Source organism: Rhinopithecus bieti, unplaced genomic scaffold (genome assembly GCF_001698545.2).
Source record: "Rhinopithecus bieti isolate Rb0 unplaced genomic scaffold, ASM169854v2 scaffold_13900, whole genome shotgun sequence".
In the NCBI taxonomy this organism is placed as follows: domain Eukaryota; kingdom Metazoa; phylum Chordata; class Mammalia; order Primates; family Cercopithecidae; genus Rhinopithecus; species Rhinopithecus bieti.
The window spans coordinates 178753-204475 of NW_016808376.1; positions in this window are offsets into that span (position 1 = coordinate 178753).

The following is a 25723-nucleotide window of genomic DNA, read 5'->3' on the forward strand; positions in this document are numbered from 1 at the left end:
AATTTAAGCATATACAAATATAACATTTATAAAGACTTATTCATTTTAGATACATACATCTATGTATATCATTTGTATAAAAATGACTGCAGAGGAAAACATTGAGTATATCGTTTTCAGTTTATGTCTTGCTATATTTTGAGGAGTAACATTTTAAAGATTGGCTTGCTTTAAAATACCATGGTAAAGTTATCTATTAATATAGTGCATTGGTTTGTTTGATAAAGAATTATGTCATTGAAAGAAATACTGGGCCATTATGTCCTAATGACAAGCCTAATGAGAAATGTCTATCTCCAAATTTCACAAGAATAGAGAAAAAGTTGTTATGCAGCTGAGCCAAATTATGCTCTCCACCCCATCTGAGTAATTTAAACCCAGGCTGAATTGGGACAGGGACAGGTGTAATTGGCCTAGCGTCTGCTATTTCCAGCCTTGCAATTACCGTAATAAGGTTGTCTATAGAGAGGTCAGAAGCTAACGGCCAGTTTGGCTGTTGCCTTCTAAGACTGTCATCGATGGGAGAACAAGGAGTCCATTGGGTCGGAAGGAAAAGCTGAATAGATGGTGGTAATTGGTCTAGTGACAGGAAGATCTACCAGAAGACAACAGAAGTAGTCAGCAGTGTTGAAAGACAAGGTAGCTACAGGAAAGCAATGTGGGATGAATGACGTCAGTGGATTTATAATTATAGCATAAATGAGGCTGGGGAGAGGCCGTGGGCCTCTAGTTAACAATCCAAAAAAAAATTATGTGCTGGCTGTAAATTCATTAGGAAAAGAAACGTGTAGCCATAACCAGCTCTCTTGACTTATCCTACATGTCCAGGTCATAATGCAAATCTCAGAGGAAGAGAAAGTGCTGCTAGTCGATTTGGGAAGTGTCAAGCGTTCTGTAACGGACTGCTCTGGGGGAGTGTGTTTTAGAATGAAATTCTAAAAGGGGCTCACTTTAAGCACAGACTATTTTACTTTCCTGAAAAAATCACACTGGTGACACTAGTTTCTTGGGGTGACTGACTTTCACAGCGCATAGATGGTGCCCAAGGATGCGGATCGTGCAAACTTGTTTCATTCCTAACGGCTTTGGACCTGCATAAATCTTTCCATAGCCTATACCAAGAGCCCACGATCTCTTGCTGCCTCCACCCTTTTCACTGTAGGTCTGTCTACATCTGTGGTCTTAGGTTCAGTCCCCTTTGTGAATTAAAATTTGCAGAACTGTTTATTGATGCTTCTCTACCCGTCTTGGAGCCTCCCCTTTTCACTGAATGAGTTCCAGTTCAACAAGAACTTTATTCATGGTGCTCCTTTTCGATAACTCTGTAGTGATGAACAGTAGTTGCTACAATGAAATTCAGTCCAGTGGCAGCCTTCAAGTGTGCTGCTGTGGATTTCTAAGAATAGTTCCTCCAAGGTACCTTGTATACTAGGAAAATAGGATTGACTTAAGAAGAGAAGGGGCTTTTGTTACTCTTAGTTTTTCACCCTGTTGACTATGGAAACCACTTCATCTCTGCTATAACACTCCTACTGCATCTTCCTATTCATTCCGGGTATGGAAACCACTTTATCTCTGCTATAACACTCCTACTGTGTCTGCCTATTCATTTCGGATAATGTATTACTTTTACATCCACTAAACGAATGCTTCCGCCCATCCTCTTCTTCTTTTTTTTTTCTTGAGACAGGGTATCATTCTCATCCAGGCTGGAGTGCAGTGGTGCGAGCATGGCTCACTGAAATCTCTGCCTCCCAGATTCAGCGATTCTCCCACCTCAGCCTCCTGAGTAGCTGGGACTACAGGTACACCATGCCTGGCTAATTTTTGTGTTTTTTGTAGAGATGGGGTTTCGTCATGTCACCCAGGCTGGTCTCAACCTCCCGAGCTCAAGAAATCCACCCACATTGGCCTCACAAAGTGCTGGGATTACAGGCATGAGGCACCGGGCCTGGCCTTTACAGATGCTTCTTAAATGGATGAATAAATCAGAGAAGGAGACCTTTAAATGCAAAAGGACTCTTGTATATTAATATAGGTGACCTTTTGTTGAAAGTTGCAAAAATCTTTTCTGCAAATTTTCTATTGTCATTATGGAAAGGTGTGAAATTAGTTCACAGCACACGGCTGCTTTGTTTTCAGATGAGGCATGGCAGAGCCTGTTTTTTGTAAGTCAAAAAATGTATATTATTGTGAAGGAGATTGGTGACTAAAGAGTGATATATATATAAATTATATATATGTATATATATGCACACATACATCACTAAAGAGTGATATATAATATATATAACATATATGTATATTACTCCTAGCGTAATACACACAAACACACATACACACACATATATGTTTAGTACAAATATATATATATGATTCTAGGAGTATAGAGAAGAGACACTTAATCCAGCCAGGTTTGTAGACAGCTGGGAGTGTCTGATATGTGTTTGAGATAAGTAAGAGACAAATTAATTAGTTAAGGCTTTCTGGATGAAGTGAAAAACTTAAGCAAAGAAACAGTCACCTAAGTAGGAAAATGAGATGGTAGAAAGAGATGGAACATGATGTCAGAGAGACAGAAAATGGTTGTATCATGAAGACATTTGTGAAATATAGTTATAGATTAAAGCATGGATTGAATACCTACAGGATGCCATTTGAATTGAATACTTATAGGATGCCATTTGATAATTTAAGACGGGAATACCCTGGCCACATTTATATTTTCTGCATGTAATGTAACTCTGGTATACAACTGTGATACGCTTTTATTATGAAGTGTAAAATTCTTTATATCTTTTGTATTTTGCTATAAGGTGTAAATTTTTCTTATAGTAAAATATAAAAGAATGGGATGCTTAGTTAAGTTTGAATTTTTTTTTTTTTCTTTTTTTAGAGACAAGGTCTTACTGTGTTGCCCAGGCTGGTCTCGAACTCCCAGTCTCAAGCCATCCTCCCGCTTTGGCTTTCTAAAGTTCTGGGATTACAGATGTGAGCCATGGTACCTGTCCAAGTTTGAATTTTAGATAAATAAGGAGTAACGTTTCAGCATGAAACATACCTATACAGTATTAAATCTTGTTTGTTATTTATCTGCATTTCAAATTTACCCAGACTTCCTGTGTTTTATCTGACCATACTGTTCCAGGGCAGTGTGAGCGATGGGTTCAGGGGACTCTAGGCAGGAAACGTGGAGCCCAATTAGATGGGCAGAGAGTGGCTTGAATTAAGGCTGGGTAGTGGGAATGTGGGAGGAAACTGAGGCTCAGCTGCATGAACGAGTCCGTTCATCCCAAAGGACCCCAGCTAGGCGGAACCAAATTTGATTCTAGGTTTCTTCAACTTAAAAACCCATGCTTTTATCCCCAATGGTTTATTCGTCCATTAACTGGCATACTCACCCTGCTTTCTCATTTAAATGACAGAGACCAACTGGTCTAACGATTACGATCATTATTATTATGCAAAACTGCCTCAGTAGATACCAACCCACTTTGAGGACTGGCTGTCCCTACATAAGGTTATCACTTCTGGATCAGTTAATGGTTGACCCCTTGCTCAAGGTCAAGCGAGGGTTCCTTTTTTTTGCAAGCACTGCACGCATGGCAGATTCTGTGAGGAGCATGCCAAACCCAGGGAGAAAAATGGTGGAAATTGGAAAGTTACAAGGGTGATATTTTCCGGTGGTTTGCTCTTTCCTCTATTGCTAATGCTGGTTGACTGACTAAGATCTTGATATATGTAAGGTTTTTAAAAATTTTCCTATCAACCATAGGAGGTAGGTTTTATTATTATTTTTAATTTACAGAGGAGAAATCTGAAACACGGCGGGTTAGGTAATTTCCCCAAGTAAGCAAGTTCGCAAAGCCTCTAGTGAGTGCCTATCTCCAGGATGTATGGGTGTGTGAAGATGGAAATGAGAAATGTTTAGGATCAATGAAAATCATCCCCAAACTTAAAAGTAGCTATGGGAACAGATCTCAAAAGTGTAGAGGCAGAGATATAACTTGGTAAGGTTTTCTTATTAGCTGGGTGAGCTTGAGCAGGTTCCTTAAACACAGGATTTGTAAAATGGGAAAAATCCTCTCTTCACAGCCTCTTTAGGAGAAGAGTCTGTTTTTTATAAGCCCAAAACTGTTTTATTAATGTTGCTATAATATAGTTTTAAGGTGTTTTTTAAATTGTTATTTTACTTTAAGTTCTTGGGTACCTGTGCACAACATGCAGGTTTGGTACATATGTATACACGTGCCATGTTGGTGTGCTGCACCCGTTAACTCATTTACGTTGGGTATATCTCCTAATGCTATCCCTCCCCTGTCCCCCATCCCCCAACCCCTGGTGATGTTCCCCACCCTGTGTCCATGTGTTCTCATTGTTCAGTTCCCACCTATGAGTGAGAACATGAGGTGTTTGGTTTTCTGTTGTTGTGATAGTTTGCTCAGAATGATGGTTCCTAGCTGCATCCATGTCCCTATAAAGGACATGAACTCGTCCTTTTTTATGGCTGCATAGTATTCCACAGTGTATACGTGCCACATTTTCTTAATCCAGTCTATCATTGATGGACATTTGGGTTGGTTCCAAGTCTTAAGGTGATTTTTTAACTCAATGGTAATTTCCTGCCTATGAGCCAAGTAACGTTATCACAATTTGAAATACCTAGTTCTATTGATTTTAAATTATTACAAGATAATAAGATAATTTGTGATTATTAAGCAATTCAGCAAAAAATACTTCATGATTTAGTATCGTTAATATCATTCTTAGCCTCAACTTTTTTTTTTCCTAAAGTGCTTTTATTATACTTTTAGAAAGTGAAATTTAAGTTTCATCTCTTTAGACCTTGTCTAAAGTTTTTTAGTTCTTGAATACAAAAATGATGTCATTAAATGAAGGGGTGGCCTGCCCCTCCACACTTGTGGGCGTTTCTCGTTAGGTAGAACGAGAGACTTGAGAAAAGAAAGGAGACACAGAGACAAAGTATAGAGAAAGAAAAACTGGGCCCAGGGGACTGGCGCTCAGCATACAGAGGACCCACGCCGGCACCGGTCTCTGAGTTCCCTCAGTATTTATTGATCATTATCTTTACCATCTTAGAAAACGGAAGTGGCAGGATAATAGGATCATCGTAGGGAGAAGGTCAGCAGTAAGACATATGAATAAAGATCTCTGTGAAATGAACAAGTTTAAGAAAAAGTGCTGTGCCTTGATATGCATATGCAAACATCTTAATTAACCTTTTCAGTGCATAAAGAGCAGCATTGCACTAGCAAGCCCCACCTTTCGCCCTAAGGCGGTTTTCTCCTTTCTCAGTAAACAGAACATACAATTGGGTTTTACACCGAGATGTTCCATTGCCCAGGGACGGGCAGGAGACAGATGTTTTTCTCTATCTCAACTGCCAAGAGGCTTTCTTTCCTCTTATACTAGTTCTCCTCAGCACAGACCCTTCAAGGGTGTCAGGCTGGGGGACGATCAGGTCTTTCCCTTCCCACGAGGCCATATTTCAGACTATTACATGGGGAGAAACCTTGGACAATACGTAGCTTTCCTAGGCTGAGGTCCCTGCGACCTTTGGCAGTGTACGTGTCTCTGGGTACTTGAGATTAAGAGAATGGTGATGACTTTTCACAAGCATACTGCCTTCAGGCACTTGTTTAATAAAGCACACCCTGCACAGCCCAAAATCCGTTAAACCCTGAGTCACCACAGCACATGTCTCTTGCAAGGACAAGGTTGGGGATAAGATCACAGATTAACAGCATCTCAAATACAGAACAAAATGGAGTCTCTTATGTCTACTTCTTTCTATATAGACACGGTAACAGTCTGATCTCTCTTTTCCCCACAATTAAATGTACTCATCACCATGTAAGGGATCCTACACAATGCATATTTAGGATAGAATAATTTGAAGTCTCCAGTGTTATGTAGCTTTGATCTTATTCTCCTTGTAATAAGAGATATTAACTAAATCAACTAACATATTTAAAAAATAAACAGATTAAGATATATCTACATGAAATAACCAAATGGGTCAAGCTATGTACATTTTGTATGTTGATTAACGGAATGATCCAATACAATTTGACTACTGAAATAAGTAGGTCACGCATGAGGCAGTAATATAGACAGAAACCCAAAGCTACTTACTGTGAAAGTAAAGAAACCTAAAATCTCATATCAAATATCTTTACTTCTCCACACCTGTGTTGTTGTGTTTTAAAACTTTAATGACTCAAAGTTTTCTAAATAAATACATGCTTAGTTTTTTTTTTTTTTAATGTAACTAACTCAAAATTATTCTGTAAGTTACTAGAAACTGTTTAAACACTGCTTCTCGAAAGAAAATCTCTATTTTTTTCTTCTGGGAAATATACATTGGCTTTAAAACAAGATTCTATAGCAAATTAAGAAAGGGGGTAGGGGCTTTTATCCATTTCTTTGGAAATGGACATAGAGACAATGAAGTGAAATAAATAAGGCCGAGACAACAGTATTGTTTTATTATTTCTCAGAGTGAACTTCAGATCCTAGGGCTGAAGGCTGGCAGGGCTGTGTTATTTTAGGCTTGGTTACAAATCTGGGTAATTTCAGAAGACAGTTTGTTTCTAGCTTTCCTGGACAGCCCTGTCCTTTTCCTTCCCCGTACCAATTCAAAGGCCAACTCCAGGTCAAATTTGGAGGACCAATGCTGGTAATATAAATACATGTTGCTGGGCGATGTTAAGAACGGAGTCTGCAGCCTACAGTCTGTCCTCTGACTTTTAGTTCTTCATTTGGGGAGAGAAAGTTGATTGAAGTCTTTAAAAGCATTTTAGGCTGGCATGCTTTCAATTTCTCAGGCCAAGTGGCAATTATCTGGAGAAAAGTAGTTGATTACATCTATATGAAACTTTTCATCTGGGTTTGCCAAGGCATTTTTATTAATACAAATTAATTACCTTCACTAAAGTTAAAGGCAGTGTAGCATTTTTATTATGACCCATAGAAGGATTAGTCAATACAACTGGGAGGCTGCATGGTATAATTCAATGTGTGGTTGTAGGGGTCACTAGCAGTAGTGTTTCTGGAGTCCAAAATAGATGTTCCAGTCACCAGTTTGAAGGCTTGAAGACCAGCTGAAGCTTTGGAATTGGTCTTCAAGACTTTAAGCTGATGACTGGAACATCTATTTTGTAAAATGAAAGTAAATTTGTAAAATGTAGGTAAATTTGTTTACCTTCATTTCTTTCTCCCTATTACTGTGCCTCAAACCTATGTGTGGAAACCTACCCTCTCTAGATATGCAAATATGGAACCCCATGATAAACCTATGCTGTTCAAATATGGCCTCTGTTCTCCATGTTTCCCAAAACTGCTGTAATCTGTGATACGTTCAATGAGTTGTTTCTGAGTATTCTGATGTTTCAATAAATTTGTCAATAGCCATGGCTACGGATGGAACATCTTCATGAAAAATTAAAAGACTTTTTAGTTCGATTTTAAATGCAGTATGAAGATATTAGTAGCTCACTTACCTTTACACTTAGGTGCATTTCAAAGTGAGTTTGCCTTTCTGAATAAATGTAAACTGACATGAGGAAAATTGGCATGTTAAGAGACAAGGGTAGGATTAAAAATGTGCTGTTAGTTCACTGGTAAATTATTTAAGCCATTGTGGCAAGGTGGGTGTTGACTCTATTTTTCTTGCTGGGCTCATCAGAATATTAAACGGTGGTAATGTATTTCAGCAGGCTCTTGTGTGAGTAGCTATAAATTGCAGAACTTCTGCCACAAATTATTAATTTTTCTTAGCTTTAATTTCCGAAAATGAGAAAAAAGTGAGATAGTAATGCTGAATTTTGAGAACAATAAGGGAAACATGATACCTAATTTGGGAAAGTAATTTATAAACAGGAAATATGTGAAATGCATAAGATATTTAATAATAATATTCTGCAGTCTTCCTGGAAAATTAAATACAATTAATAACACATTCATTTTAAGGAAATACATTTGAAGTTTAAGTGGTGATATCGTAATTCATCATAAGGCATTAGATCATTATGAATCTAAAGAAGGGTATGTTTACAAGCATCCTATTTCTCTTAGACAGGTTTTGCAAATTCTCATAATTGGAGGGCCTAGCTCCTAATTGCCTTAAGAAGAGCATGCATTTGCCAGTTTTCCTTTCAGCCTTTTCCCTACCATGGTCTGCAGACAAAGATCCTGTATTTGATTTGATAATTTATTTAATTGACAGTTTAATGGGTCATGTTTCCTGGTTCCAATTTTAATAACAGTGTTTGTGGTTCATAGCTTTCTTTCTTTAAATTTATGTCTGTCCCTAGTCCAGGCTAGCAATTAGGCAATTTGTTTGTTTGTTTACAAATGATCCCCCCGAAAATATCAAATAGTATATTGATGATTTTGGGTCATGTCTGCACACTGACCCTGGATGTGATATGGTTAGGAGACTGTGAGAGAGTAATAGGCTTGGCCCAGAGTGAAAAGATCTACCTTGGATTCAAGAAGCCTGACTTCGACACTCGTTGGTTGAGTGATCTCAGAGCAATCATCAAGTCTACAGATCACTTCTTACGTTTGGAAAATGGGGTCGGCCTAGTGGTCCCCCTCCCCCAGAATAGATGTGTAATAAATGAATGTTGAGTGCAGTTCCCATCAGTATAAAACAATTCTCTAATTCTATGATTATTGTTATTACAGACTTACAGAATCTCAGGGCTAGAATGAATTTTTGGGTCCACCAATTCAAACTTGACCAACATTTTCTCCAGTTGCAAAGTAAAGGGGGAAGAAACAAAGAAAGAAAAAGTAGATATGCAAGTCAGAGAGGCAATTTCTTCTCTCTCTTTTAAGCTATAATCAATAAAATATTTCCCTATGATACATTCATCACCTCCCTCAGATTACATGTAAATGTCATCCACAGTACAGAAAGGACTGGGCTCTCTCTGGTTGACTTTGATACACGTCATATCTGAAACTCTGAGTTTGATTATCTTAACGCAATTTATGTCCACCTTTTACAATTTTGTACAAAATCCAGCATAGGCAGTAATTTGGTTAGTTGGTGGTTACTTTCTGGTTTTATTGATTTGGAACTGGCCCAAGACCCTCCTGGTTTGTCATACATTTGGTTTCGGAATTAAAACAGGAAATACTGAAACAGATTAGAATGGAAACAACAACAAAGTGGTATTTTCCAAACATGAATAAAATATCGGTTTAAAGTAGAGGGGATTTCCATGACCAAAATCTTTTTTTATTTCCCTAGCTCCAAAAGAATTGTTTTCCCAATCTGGAATTGTGATATTCCACTGTCAGGCATTGATGAAAGATGAGCTAGAGATAAAAAGATGCCTCAGGAAGGAATGAAACCAGAGGCTCACACCGAGGGGAGGGGCACAGTGCACCTGAAGATTGCCCAGGTGCCCATGGGGCTTGATGTTCACAGTTTTTTTGTTTTGTTTTTAGAGAATACCTCAGCTATGCAACATAGCTATGGCTTTGTGCCTGTGCTCGGTACAGGGATTTGACTGATAAAGTTCCCACTACATTAGACCTGCAGGCTGAGCCCAACGTCTGGAGCCAAGTTTTGCAATCTAGTCTTTATATTGCTAGTGAAGAAATGCTCTCTGCAAATAGGCAGCAAACCACATAGTGTTCCTTCACAGCGTGAACGATTGGCCTCGGCATTTGTTATGGCATGTCTTTCTATGGTACTTTCCATTTCAGATGAAGCACTAGTAAGAACTGTGTTTCTCTCTTTATTTTTAAGAAAAATAGCAAGAGAGGGTCTTGCTATGTTGCCCAGGCTCAAACTTGGGACTCAAGCAATCCTCCTACCTCATCCTCCCAAAGTGCCAGGACTACAGACCCAAACCACCACATGAGTCTGGCGAAATGAGAACTTTCTGAAAAAGATATTGTCATCTAGAAAACTTCTTCCCCTAAAGTCTTAGAATTTGATACTCAAATGGTTTCCTATTCAAAAAAATTTACGATTAGATGTTTTGGTAAGACAAAGAGATTTATTCTGAGAATCACGGCAGCCATGCTCTTTGATGGGTATAAATGGTCTCTGTGAAGTGCTATGTCTACTACATAAACATGACTCAATAAAGATTTCTTTTAGCAAATGTTAAACCCATTGATGGAACTGAGTCAAAGAAGAATGGTTCTACATATTCCCTGACTAATTCAAATACCTTGTAGTCAAGATAGTAGTAATGCATTTATTTGTCAATACTGTCTTTCTTTTTTTTTTTTTTTTTTTTTTTGAGACAGAGTCTCGCTCTGTCGCCCGGGCTGGAGTGCAGTGGCCGGATCTCACCTCACTGCAAGCTCCGCCTCCCGGGTTTATGCCATTCTCCTGCCTCAGCCTCCCGAGCAGCTGGGACTACAGGCGCCCGCCACCACGCCCAGCTAGTTTTTTGTATTTTTTAGTAGAGACGGGGTTTCACCGTGTTAACCAGGATGGTCTCGATCTCCTGACCTCGTGATCCGCCCGTCTCGGCCTCCCAAAGTGCTGGGATTACAGGCTTGAGCCACCGCGCCCGGCCAATACTTTATTTCTTTATCCCAAGGAAATAATTGGGTTGAATTGTCCATTTGTGGTATTTTGTAAGATAACTGAAGGAAGTGGTGCCTTTATGTAGAAATTGGCAGGAGGATGATTTTGTATTTTTCATTTGCTAGTTCTCTTCCCTTGTTAAGGCAGACAAAACTCATGAAGGATTTTTTTTTTTTCATAGGCAGAACATAAATGTTGTGTGATGTGTACCTAGAGGGTTATTTGGATGCCTTCTGGCCTTTTGATGAGTGAATTGAATGAAATGGTGTATGTGAAAACTCTTTGATACATATATAGTTCTAAATAAATGCATAACATTACTGGTTATTGTAGTCTTTCCATCGAGGATGCAGTGTGCTCTCAGTGCCACACTCCTGTGCTGGTCTTCTCAGGATAAAACTATCTAGAAAAGCTTCTTCCTTCCACCTTGCCTTTAGTACTACACTGAGTAGATTGTCTTTGTAGCAGATTTAATGTACTCATTGGCCCAAGTCTAGACAAGGAAAGTTACTGATGTGAAACTAAAGAGGAAATTACTGTGGGTAGGTTGTTATTAAATTAATATTGAAATCACATATACCTTTTTAGATGGCCTAATTTGAAGAGAATTCACCTGCCTTGTCTCTATGAACGAGAAATGCCTTAGTTTAGGTCTATTCCTGGCAATCAGGTAACACTATCTCCAAATATAAGGAGGCATGACACTAGGTAGCACTGCATGTTACCTAATGGATAAAACCAAGACGCTCAGACTTGCCTCAAATCTGTCTAGCTCTGTTTCTACAACTTCGGAAAGAAGTTCAGGAACATATGTATTACTCAAGAGAAGTGTATGATGAAAATCTTACTGCAGTTGTATAGCTTATGACTTCATGAACATTTAAGTGCATTTACCACAAAGGGATAATGTTATTTATGTTTTGGCATAAATAGAGAAATAAATATGATAACTATCTGCAAGTATTAACGTCAAGAGGTACGTACATTCCTTGTATTGAAAAGCATATATATCTGATCTTTCTGTTTGCCACAAGTCTTGAATGACAAGTAACAAACATTTATTTAGAACTCACTGGGAGCAAGGTCCTATGAATAAGAAAATGACATATACAAAGAGTGAAACTGGACTCCTATCTTTCACCACATATAAAAATTAACTCAAGATGGATTAAAGACTTAAATATAAGGCCTGGAACTACAAAACACTAGAAGAAAACCCAGGAAAACACTTCTAGACTTTGGCCTAGGAAAATAATTCATGAATAAGACCACAAAAGCAGATACAACAAAAGCAAAAATAGACAAATAGGACTTAATTAAACTAAAAAGCTTCTGCACAACAAAAGAAATAATCAGCAGAGTGAACAGAGAACCTGCAGAATGGGAGAAAATATTTGCAAACTATTCCTCTGATGAGGGCCTAATATTCAGAATCTACAATGAACTCCTCAACAACTCAACAACAGGAAAAATACAAATAACCCCATTAAAAAGTGGGCAAAGAACATGAACAGACTTTTTCAAAAGAAGACAGGCCAACAGACCTATGAAAAAATGCTCAATGTCACTGACATCACAGAAGTGCAAATTAAAACCACAATGAGGTACCATTTTACACCAGTCAGAGTGGCTATTATTAAAAAGCCAAAAACAACAGATGTTGGTGAGGATGTGGAGAAAAGGTAAGGCTTATACATTGTTGGAGGGAAGGTAAGTTAGTTCAGCCTCTATGGAAAACAGTATGGCGATTTCTCAAAGAACTAAAAATAGAACTACCATTAAATCTGGCAATCCCCCTCCTGGGCATATACCCAAAGGAAAACAAATCATTATATCAAAAAGATACCTGCTCTTGTATGTTTACTGCAGCACTATTTACAACAGCAAAGATATGGAATCAACCTACCAGTCCATCGATGGATGATTGGATAAAGAAAATGTGACACACACGCACACACACACATGCACACACACACACGATGGAGTACTACTCAACCATAAAAATGAATGAAATCCTGTCTTTTGCATCAGTGTGGATGGAACTAGAGGCCATTAAGTGAAATAACTCAGAAGCAGAAGGTAAAGTATTGCACGTTCTCACTTATGAATGGGAGCTAAATAATGTGTACACGTGGACATAGAGAGTAGAATAATAGACAATGGAGACTTGGAAGGTTGGGAGACTGGGCATGAGGGATGAGAAATTACTTAATGGATACAATGTACATTATTCAGGTGAGGATTGCACTAAAGACCCCAAACTTCACCTCTTTCATCCAGGTAACAAAACTCCACTTGTATTCCCTAAATTTATACCAAAAAAAAAAAAAAGAGAGAGAGGAAATGCCATGTCCTCAAGTAACCTATGAGGGGAGAGAGGGAGAAATAAGATATGTAAGGCAAAATATGGGAAGGGCTGTGACTAATGTCGTAATCAGGGTACCAGTCTGCACACCTCTCTTGGGAACTCTGGGAGTTAGGTCAGGCCATGTGTGAAGACCCTGTACGTCTCCTGGAAGAAACAACAACTATAAAGTTTGTCACTAGTTTTCTAGGTCAAAGGGGAAGATAGGCTGTAAATAAAAGGGGTAGGAAAGTTGGCCTCAGACTCTTTTGTAGGTGCACCCAGAAGGGAGAGAATTTGGCTTGCGTAGAGAAACCTTAGGCCCACAGCCGGACTGTCAGTTCTGAATGAGGAGGGAGCTACACTTCTGAGCACGCTTCATGCCTCAGTCACACGCTCCCTGTCTGGACCTGGCAATCCCCAGTGCTCTGCTCTGGGCTGATCTTCTCCTATTCTTTTCACCCACAGTGAAAAGAATTTTTCTGCTCTCTTTTGTCCCTAATTTCTCCTGGTTCTTAAGTTTGGCTTAAATGTAACTTCTTCCAGGAGGCCTCTCTTGACCTCACAATAGGGTGAGGGGGTCTTTTTACATATCCCCATAAGCACCCCGTTTTTTTCCAGTCAGAGTGCTTATCTCATTGGACATACTTGCCTGTTGACGTGTGTCATTCACTAGACCGGAAGCCCCATGACATCAAGGTATGGGTCTCTCTTTTCTCATTTCTTAGGATTCCGAGTCGTGCTTGCCTTTCCTGGAGTACTGCTGCACCAATTCACAGTTGTGTGGACTGCTCCTGTGGATCTCCTCTCCTGCTCTTTTCACAAACAGTAATACTGTCCTCCTATGTCTTCCTCTTCTCAGTCATGCAGAAAGCTTCTCTTCAGTCTCAGTCTTTATTCATTTATTCTTACTTTTTCTCCCATTGCATCCAGTATTCTCAGGTGGTCTTCCATCCAAGTACTAACCAGGCTGGACCCTGCTTTGCTTCTGAGACTAGAGATTGGGTACATTCACAGTGCTGTGGCTATAGACTCTTCACTCTTCAGAACCCATCTTCAACACCTACAGCTTCTCAAGGCTCGTTTAGTTGCTCCTGTAGGTCTTCCAGTACCTCCTACATTCATCGGTGCTACCTGCATCATAATACACATAGAAGTAAAATATAATCACAAATATGAAGTCCTTATCTAAATACATCTATAACTTGTTATTAATCTTTTGTTTATTTTTTACAATTATTGTCTTCTTTTATAGAAAACACATTTGTTCATGATTTCTTAACAAAACAAATACTAGAAAATACAAAGAAAAAAAACAACAAATCACCACAAATCTTACCACCCTGAATTATGCAGCAATGATACTTGATGAACATTATTGCAGCTCTCTCTGCAGCTAGGAAAATGATTGTTGCAGAACAGAGTGTAAACATTATAAACCTTGACAAAGGAGAAGTAGATCAGTAGACACCGAGAAACAATTTGATATCAATGGATCATAGTATGCACGCTATTTTCAAAATAGTTAAGTATTTAATTTTACTTTAATCGAATTGGATAAAGAAATTTCTAAAAATAAGATTCATTTCACAAAGGCTATCACACGAAAGGGTATTAGCACCCATAATGTCATTTAAAAAGAAAACTAAATATGAAAACATTAAGAACCATGATATGTTAAAATTATCTGTTTCAGTTTTAAAGTACACTGATTGTCCAGCTTCTATAAATGACTGTAATTTCATTGCTTACGTTATTTTACTACATTGAGTTACATTATACATAGATGCATAGATATATGTACAATATTTGCGCAGATATATATAAATGTTATATATATATAAACATTTTATATGTATGTATATGTGTGTATATATATAAAAAATTTATATTTTGGTCTGCAATAAAAATTTACTCAGGGGTTTAGTCTCAAAACTTTTTTTTAACTTTAAAATATCTAGTCTTTCCTTGCTTTGTGTTTTGTATTTCTTGTTTTGATTGTTTTTGGTTAGCAATGTTTAATCACGGAGTTTTTGTCCAAAAGGGCTCTAAGGCACCCCTGGGCATATTCTTATGTAAGCATATCTGCTATTATCTTTACTTTTAAAAGACAGTTTGGCTGGATAATTCTTCCTTTCCCTTAAACTTTCTTTCCTTCAGAACATCCTAAGTGCTGCACCATTGTCTCAAGATGCGCAAAGTTGGAGTAAGGGAATCTGAGCTTTGCCCCAGACCCCTACTCCCATCTAGCATACAGTTCTTGTGGTAACTTGCTTTTCCTTTCCAGACGTTTTTTTTGCTAGGAATATGGGATGATGGCACATAATAGCTGTGACTGTGTTTGTGTGTGTGGAGGGGTGTGGGGTGATGAGGTGAGTATATTGAAAACAATATATAGGATTTATTGTGGACAAGGAGTATTATTCTGGCTTCAGAGGTTGTCTGTGAATTCATAGCAATGATATGGTTTTGAGGGTTTCTTTTTCTTTTAGAGAGAGGAGGAGGAAGATTGTTTAATGCTTTTTTTTTTTTTAACCGAATGAAGTTGAGGTTAGTCAAGAGAAAAGTCTTATCCTTTGACTTCTTCCAGCTAGAACTTTTTCTTTGATCTATGAAACTGAAAATAATAAGTCCCTATAAACTTAACTCTAAACAAGAAACTTGTAGCCATATCATTGAGTAACATGAAGAGACATTTTTCTGGGGATGTCTTACATTTCAGCATTGGAATAATATTCCTGCCGAATCTTTTAACATTTCCTCTGTTGTAATAGGAAAGTTTCTCTTGTTAAAAATAATAAATAAAGCTAAATGTTAATGATATAAATGCAATTTGTTTTACCTTAGCCAATACATTGTTATTGTTGTTGTTTTATCCACATGTGTTACCATGGTACAACCACAAGATATGATGAGATCATTGGCCCAGCAGCAAGTCTTCAGTTAGGTACGCCTTTCCATGTGATGAATTAGAACATGCTTTTCCACCTATAAACTACAACTTAATTTGCATAACTTAATACCATCAGAATTAATGTAAATGTTATACTTATTTAAGGTTATAATTTTGGTTGCCATTTGAAGACATAAACACAATTAGTTTCATTATAAAATTACACTATTTACTTGCTACTTTATAACTGTTCATTACCTCCTTAATGGAACACAGATTTTCTCTATGATTTGAGAAAAGTTACTCCACATGTTACCTAGTTATCAAACTATATTGGGAAGCAGAAAAAGCCATGAAAGGCTTCAAAGCTTCTGAGAACCTTAGCATGAAAACTCTTCCAAAAGCTTTTACACTTATCAGTAGTTCCTCGTTACATCAGGTTTATAATCACCAGCAATCTCTTTTCCATGCTTGATTTGTGAGGTTTATTGAAGACAATGGCATTGACCTTCATTCTGACTCATTGGTTTCCATTGTTTTCAGGATTTTTCATCTATGAGAAGCAGCAGAAAGAAAAAGTTAGATTATTAGATTCCATGTAAGCAACGTAGATTCCATGATTTTACATTTCCCACCAGGGTACAAGTATTTCTACTTTTCTATCTGATTGTCTCTACTTTCCTCCATGTGTATTTCTTTTCTTTTCTTTTCTTTTCTTTTTCTGTCTTTTTTTTTTTTCCTTGAGACAGTGTCTCACTCTGTCACCCAGGTTGGAGTGCAGTGGCACTATCTCAGCTCACTGCATGCAACCTCCGCCTCCCAGGTTCAAATGATTCTCCTGCCTCAGCCTCCTGAGTAGCTGGGATTACAGATTTGTGCCACCATGCCCGGCTAATTTTTGAATGTTTGGTAGATACAGGTTTTCTCCATGTTGGCCAGGCTGGTCTTGAACTCCTGACCTCTAGTGATCTGCCCACTTCAGCCTCCCAAAGTGCTCAGATTATAGGCTTGAGCCACTGTGCATTTCTTCTGCCATTCTGACAACTCATCAATACTGGTTTTTTGTAGTCTGTACATAAATGCTTCAATTAATCTCTGGCTCCCTTATAAACATCGCAACCTGGTTCATTTCAAAGGGACCACATTCCTTTCTCGATGGCTGTTGACCTTTTTTGATGCACCTCTGAGTAGGTCCACACAGCAGATTCATATACTAGAACTGCATTGTACCACAGGAACTCTTCTCATCCACAGAGAAAACAACAATTACATTTTCTTGTTGCAAGTTATGAAATATTACACTCTAATCCTACAATTCCATTTCTATGGAAGAATCGGATATATGCATAAAGAAGCAGGTGCAAGGATATTCATTTTAGGGATATTTAGAAAACTGGAAAGAATTTGAATGACTAACAATAAAAAATGTTCAACAAATGATGACAAACCATGTCATGGGATATAAAATTTAATATTGTAGTCATTTTACAGAACAGTTAAATACATGGTAATGTTTATAGCAATCTGCTAAGCAAACAAAGTAATGTGATCACATTTTTGTTAAAGATATAGTCACACCCAGCAGCACTTCCCCTGCTCCGATTAGGCAACATTGCCTAGGGAAATAAAATATTCTACTGAGGCCTTTCTTTTGAACAGTGAATATCCTCTTTACTCACTAACAGGGGCCTTACTAAGAGAAGCAACTTAGATGATTACTCAAGTAAGTTCTCCTTCAAGTTTTCTGCTTACAAAAAGAAAAAGCTATCAAGTTATGCCAATTATAACCCAATGATACACATATTCATTTTATGTAGAGTCCAGAAATGTTTTGAAGCTGGAGTTGAAGACAGTTTAGTTCAAGGCTTTACTTTTACAGACAATGAACCTGAATTCCAGAAGAAGGAAGCTTTTAGGACAGAGGAGGCTGGCGGAAGAATCAGTGCCTGAATCGAGGTCTGCCCTTGCTGGTGCCTAGTTACATATCTAAGTTTTTATTTTTTTATTCTTTACGCATGGTCAAATGTGGCCAAACCGAATATCTTTTCTGGTTTCTGGCAAGCAAGCACTGTAAACTATCACCAGCTTTAGCAATAGGGACCTTTTGTTCTATAGTAATATACATAAAAAAAGTAAGATTGAGCAAGCAGATAAACCTTTTGTGTGCATAATTAATAACTCACACTTGAATTTCTGCATCTCATTAGAGGTAGTTGTCTCACCTTTAACTAGAGAAGACAAGCTTTATTTTTGTAGTGCTTTGCTCTATTCTGTTCAACGATAATAATTCATGGTGACAGATGTAATCCACCAAACTCATTATTTTCAACCCCGATCCATTTATTTTGCATTACCAATACAGTGTTGATGCCTATCGTTCCCTGAACTGGAGTGCCTGATGAAATGTTTTATTGCAATATGTCAGAGTTTAAATAATAGCAGGAATGAGGCTGAAGCCTTCCAAAGTTACCGTGTGTATTATAAAAAAGTATGTAAGGTGCCCTGTACTCACAAGAACAGGTCTTAGGAGGTGTGATTTTGATTAGCCAATTACATTTGGGAGAAGAAGAATGGACTCTATCTCTTAGAGAGGGCCACATCTTTTCATATATGTGTATATGTGTGTGTATATATGTATGTATGTGTGTATGTCTATGTATACGTGTGTGTATGCATAGATACACATATGTATTCAGGTTTTTAATATATATGTGTGAGTCTGTGTACATGTGTATGTACATGTAAATTATATATATATATATATATATAAATTAAAATCACAATGAGGTACCATCTTACACCAGTCAGAGCGGTTATTACTAAAAGTCAAAAGCAACAGATGTTGATGAGGATGTGGAGAAAAGGAAAGGCTTATACATTGTCAGAGAGAACGCAAATTAGTTCAACCTCTATGGAAAACAGTATGGAGATTTCTCAAAGAACTAAAAATAGAGCCAGCGTTAAATCTGGCAATCCCACTCCTGGGCATACACCCAAAGGAAAATAAGTCACTACATCAAAAAGATACCTGCTCTTCTTTGTTTATTGCAGCACTATTCACAATAGCAAAGATATGGAATCAACCTATGTATTTTTATATATGTGTGTGTATATATATACACACACGCACACATATATACATAGACACACATACGTATACACACACACACACACACACACACACACACACACACACACTATATATAGCAAAGAGAAAAGTAAACAGGATTGGAACCTTTTTCTTTTTCTTTTTTCTTTTTTCTTGAGACGGAGTCTCGCTCTGCCGCCCAGGCTGGAGTACAGTGGCCGGATCTCAGCTCACTGCAAGCTCCGCCTCCCGGGTTCACGCCATTCTCCTGCCTCAGCCTCCAGAGTAGCTGGGACTACAGGCGCCCGCCATGACGCCCGGCTAATTTTTTGTATTTTTAGTAGAGACGGGCTTTCACCGTGTTAGTCAGGATGGTCTCGATCTCCTAACCTCATGATCCACCTGTCTCGGCCTCCCAAAGTGCTGGGATTACAGGCGTGAGCCACCGTGCCCGGCCAATTTTTTTTCTTTTGAGTAGCTAAATTTCCCAAAATCTGCGGCAAAAAAGCTCACTCATAATTTAACGTATTGTGCTGTAAAACTGTTTTCTTTCTCTTCCTGATTTATATTCTGCCAAATCCTGGGGCGGGACAGGAGGATATTGTCCTCTGATAGGCAGTATAGGACTATGTGACTTCCTTTGACTTTAAAGGAATCGCAGGGAAGTTTGAATTGCAACTATTCAACCTTGAAGGGAGAGAAACTAAATGAAACACCTGTTTCTCTGATTACTGTGCCACAAGGCCTTTTAATTAGTTTGTGGAAATAGAAGTTTTAGTTATTGAAGCATATGGTTATTTCCCTCCAAGAGAGTGGACACGTGACTACACACCATTAATTTGTGATTATTATTAAACTAAGAATGCAATTTAAAAGATTGCGTATTAATAGATACATTTTCTAGACTAGAAAGAGCTGCAGAATAAAGTAGGAGAAAAATCCATATAAAATGTCAATCTTTTATATCAGCACCAGTGATTGACTGTTTCCATAATGGTGTTCAGAAGATGTGTTTACACACATGGGAACTTCAGTTGGATATGCTGAATTAAACTGTTGATAATTATTTTATGGATATTAATAATTTTAATTTCATGTAATGCCTTTTCCTCAAAGATTTAGACAGCAATATATCAGTGTAGGAAACAAAGGCTGGAAAAAATAGGTACGGCCAAGTTGAATATAACCTTAAAACATTTTCTCCATGTTGTTTTTATCAGGTGGTAGACATTTCTCTCCCATATGTTCAAGTACATGAATGTAGAGACTTGGAAAATTCTGCTGGACTGTTAGGAACTCCTTCCACTTAGCTAGATATCATCCTAAATTCATTGTAAGATTTCATCTCCGTAAAGTCATTGCAAAGTAAAGAGAAGCATTTGGCTTTCTGATAGGTTTCCAGACACCTCTGCAACAGAGTTTTGAGAAGGATGTCTCGGTTGGGAGCATTTAGGGTAGCAAACTCTTACACCGCATAGATATTAATTAAAATCAGGAAACTTTCATGTTAGATGTGAGATGCATAAGATATCAGTAACTTTGTGGTCATGTCTTATACTGTGGTATTTTCCCCGCGTAACTCCTTGCTTTGTGCAGAACGGTCACTCAATCAGCATGTGAGGTACGAGTTGCTCCCTGGGAAAAGCAATTGAATTATTGCTTAGTACTGACTGAAATAAGCGCAGGCAACTTGGTGAGAGTGTAATAATTTAAGCGCAGAAATGATCCCAGATCATACAATAGCTTTGCTATTAATAAAAATCATGAGAAACTACAAATAAACTACAAGTGTTCATAGTGGCAGAAATGACTCAACTGTTGTGAAATTTGAACTTCTCTCATTGTTTATACCTACATATGAAACATACCTGACAACAGCATGAGACAGAACACGTCTTCTCATTTTTCCAGATAATTTACACCATGAGTTTGGCCAAAAGCACTGATTACAAAATACGACTGCAATTGGGTAGCATAGCAAAATGGATTTCCACACCTGTGGCATAAGGCTTGGTTTGTTTTGATTAAAGACATAATTGTGATCCAATTTCATAATGTTGATCACAGTTTCATCACCTGTGCCTGGAAGGAGAGGAAAATATATGAGGGGTATAGCAAAGTGCAAACTCATTAATAATTGTCTGCAAGAAATTACGATTGTTACATTTAAAGCAAAGGTGTGGTATTGTGTTTAATTAAACAAAGTTTGTAAAGCGTTTTGTGAACTTTGCTTGGATTGTGCAAACTTGAACAAGGCACTTTATTCAACTTATTTTAATGGAATATTTTGAAAACATATAATTTGAGGATCAGATAGATAAATTATCATCAAAAACACCTGGCATAATTTTGTGTTTAGCAAGAGATCTTACTCCAAGAAGGTGAAGTGTAGTGTGCTTGTTCAATTCTTTTTTTTTTTTTCTCAAAGATAATATTTTAAGTTTGTCGTGGGGAGTAAGTTTTTTGTTGTTGTTGTCATTTTGATTCTTCTGAGATGGAGTCTCACTCTGTCACCCAGGCTGGAGTGCAGTGGCATGATCTCGGCTCACTGCAACCTCTGCCTCCCGGGTTCAAGTGCTCCTCCCACCTCAGCCTCCTGCATAGCTGGGACTACAGGCCTGTGCCACCATGCCTGGCTCATTTTTTGTATTTTTGGTAGAGACTGGGTTTCGCCATGTTGCCCAGGCTTGTCTCTAACTCCTGAGCTGAGACGATTCACCTGCCTTGGCCTCTCAACGTGCTGGGATTACAGGCTTGAGCCACTGCGCCCAAGCCTTGTTCAATTCTTGAGTGGCAAAACTAACATATTTGTTCAGAAGATGTTTACAAAATGTCAAAAGATATTGTAACAGTTTTCTTTGGCTACAAAGTAGATGCTTAGAAGATAATAACTCAGTGGCAAGTTTTTAAAAAAATTTTCATGATGTGATTACACCTAGGTTTATTCTCAGTTAACTGTTTAAAAGCGAATAAAGGAAGATGAATCCTAGGACAACATCGTCAAACTTCAGCAAACTGCCGTCCTTCTCAGCCTCTTCACTCATTGTCTAAGTGGAGCTCTATCTGATGCTAAAGCTTTGGTAGAGTAAGCTACATCCTCCTTCAATGTCAAATATTTGGCTTGAAGAATATTTTAAGTACCTGAAAATCAATTGCATTTGTTGGTAAACACTTTTTAACAGAATCTCCACCTAAGTGTGGATTAGGGTTTGCCTTCCAAGTTGTGCCTGGGCCTGTTTTTTAAAAATATAATTCCGTTAATCAGTTCTATGGGAAAATTTATTATTTTTTGTTCATTATTTTTCATTGCAAGTGATTTCCATTTTGAGGTATATTAAATAATCTGAAAAAATAAAATTACAATTTAACCTTAGAAAATTTGCAGTTTTAACTTAACATAAATATTCCATAGAAAAGTTTACATTAAAGGGGATTTAAATTAACTGAAGTTAAGGTGCTGGCAGCGTGGCTCAAGCCTGTATCCCCAGCACTTGGGAGCCGAGAAATGCCGGATCCACAGGTCAGGAATCGAGACCATCCCCTGGCTAAACACGGTAAACCCCGTCTCCTACTAAAAAAACAAAAAACTAGCCAGGCGCGTGGCCGGGCGCCTGTAGTCACTAACCTCGGAAAAGGCTGTAGGCAGAAATGGCGTAAACCCGGGAGCGGAGCTTGCAGTAGCTAGATCCGCCACTGCAACCCTCCATCCAGGCGACAGAAGCCGAGAAAACTCCATCTCAAAAAAAAAAAAAAAAAAAAAAAAAAAAAAATTCTCAATATTTGCATATGTCACAAGGAAGCTTCTCATGTCCCAAGGCTTAGAGAGGGAGAGGGAAAGAGGATCATCAGTCATGGTGTCCAGGGAGAGGCTAACAGGCTGAGTGGCGAGAGGAAAAGCTTAGGGAAACGAACATGCAGTGTGTTTCTGTCCCTCACACAGACATGTGCAAGAGACCTGGGGAATGTGCATTTGAGACACAATGAGCAACGGGACATGAGGTCTAACACATGAAACCCTGTCTGGTTGGCAGGGATGATAAATGCCAATGGGTAACAATATTCTGTGATTCAAGTCCTAATGATGAATTTGATAGTGATAAATACAGTTAGTAAATTACACTAGTTTAGAGTTGGAAGGTCAGAGATTTCTTTTAGAAGGTTGAATTTGAGTTGGTCTTTAAAGATGAATCAATTGCACAGATTGGAGAGAGAATCTTTATGCACAAAGATGCAACTGCAGAAAAGAGGGCAAACATAAGTAGGTTAGACTAGAATAATTATACCCATGAGCTTCAGAGCAAATGGCAGCTTATGGAACACTTTCACATGCAATAGCTCATATAATTCTTTAAGCAATGCTGTGAAACAGGCGGAGCAGTTGTTATTGCACAATTTACAGATGTGCAAACTGTGGTTCTGCAGAGCTGCCACAAACACTAGAGTTGGATCTCAAACACAAGTGCTTGACATCTTTTTGCTTTTTGGTTTACTGCAATAGGCAAGTCATGGTGTGAGGTGTGCTATGGTAAGATTAGGCTAAATGGGAAGAGAGTTAGAGTCAGCAGAGTGGCTGACTATGCTCAAATTTCTGCAAAAATAAGAAGAAATGGTTTTCTGTTTTTTTTTTTTTAAAGAAAAGTCTGAATAATAAAATAAAATGATCCAAGAATTTATGGTGAGGACTAGTAAAAAAGTAAACTTCATTTAACAATTATTTTTAAGCTAACCTAGGATGAAGATGCACAAGAAATATTAAAAAATGTAAGACAAACATGGCGAAAACAAAACCAACAAAAGAAAAATAAAAATAAGAACTGAAGGACTTATCAAGGCCTAGCTGAGAGTTCTATGTGATTTGTACTTCCCAGCCTTTACAGTCTCTGAGGATTGTGGCTTACCTGTTGTAATTCATATATCTCCATTTATTATGAAGCAGAACACCTATGTACAATTTACCAGGGACATATGTGACCCTGATAACTATAAAGCATAAGGCCATCGTTCCAATATGTCAACAGAAATAGATCATTTAAGCAGAGTGGCATAGTTTTTTGAGGCCAATTTGTCCACCAACATTAGTTTGCCTATCTCAGAATAACATACAGAGGGGTAAGAGTTTGAAATGAATGAAAATATATTCAATCCATAATCAAATGAAAAAGTTTTGGGAATGGTGCCAGAAAGCCTTCCTAAATTAGACTTTTTTCAGCACCTAAATTTAGCCATCTGGCATTCTATTTTAAGAGTCATTCAGATTTTTGAAATGAAGGATTTGCCTTTTAATGAAGACATCCTAATTTCATTATAAATATGGAACACGTTGTCCTTGACTTTGAATATGTTAAATTCCATGTGATGAAAGAGGTGACATCATTAGCCACATGTTTCATAACCAGTGGTGAAAAAAGAAATTTTCAACTTAAAAGGTATTATTCTATAAGTATCCGTAATTATTACAATAAACATTATTGATTAGAAAAATGCCCGACTTCGTTATCAAGGGCTAAATAATTTTAAAATGTGGGCAATATACTACAGGAAGTTTCTTAAATTATTGCTTATTACGGAAAGAAGTCTGAAATTCTGTTAAAGGACATAGTATTCTTGCATTTTAATCCCATAATGATTATAAAGTATATTTTTAGCAGCATTCACTAATAATAAAAGAATATTACTATTACACACATATATGTATATATGTATATACATGTATATATGTGTGTATATATATACACACGCACACATATATATACACATATATTTTGAGATGGAATCTTGCCCTATCACTCAGGCTGGAGTGCGATGGCGCAATCTCAGCTCACTGCAGCCTCCACCTCCCCAGTTCAAATGATTCCCCTGCTTCAGCCTCTTGAGTAGCTGAGACTACAGGTGTGTGCCACCACACTAATTTTTGTATTTTTAGTAGAGACAGGATTTCACCATGTTGGCCATGTTGATCTCGAACTCCTGACCTCAAGTCATCCTCCTGCCTTGGCCTCCCAAAGTGCTGGGATTACAGGTGTGAGTCATTGTGTCCAGCCATATTACAAATATTTTTAAAGCTGAGATATTTTCAATTCAGTTCCATGAATAGTTGTCATTAAAATTTCTTCAGGAATATTGTTCTATGTCATAGAGCCCTCATTTATTTAACAGATAGTATTATTAGGTTATCATGTATCAGATGTTGTTGTAGGTGTCGAGGCTATAATCATGAATAGAAGAATGTAATATTTGTTCTAATGAAGCTAACTGTCTAGTGGGAATAATAGTGAAATAAAGCAGCAGTTAACAGAGTGCAGGGATGAGGTTCTTGGCATAACATGCCTGGAAGGTGAATCCGCAAGAATATATGCTTCAGATGTAATTATTTTTAAGCAAACTGTTAAGAATTACTCTGTTTTTTTATGTGAATTAAAGTTTTGTTGCATCAATCTTAAGCATGTCTACTGTTTGCCAAACACCTTATTAAGTTCTTTACCTTCATTAATCCGTTTAATTCACACTAATGGCTGCTTGAGGTAGATAGCATTACTCACATTTTGAAAGACTAAAGCCCAGAGGGGTAAAATAGCTGTCCCCTGGCCACACTTTGGCAGTGATTTCACAGAGCCTGTGATCTTTACACTGTGTTCTATATGCTTCCCAAGTCACAATTTTACCACATTGTGGAATAAATGTGTTCTATTGACTTATCAAAATTCTAGATGACAAATTTCATTGTAGAGATTATGTATAAAACATTTTGACTTACTTTTAAAAGCCTTAAGCCAAGTGAGTTAGTTATTTATTGCTACATAATAAATTATCCCAAAA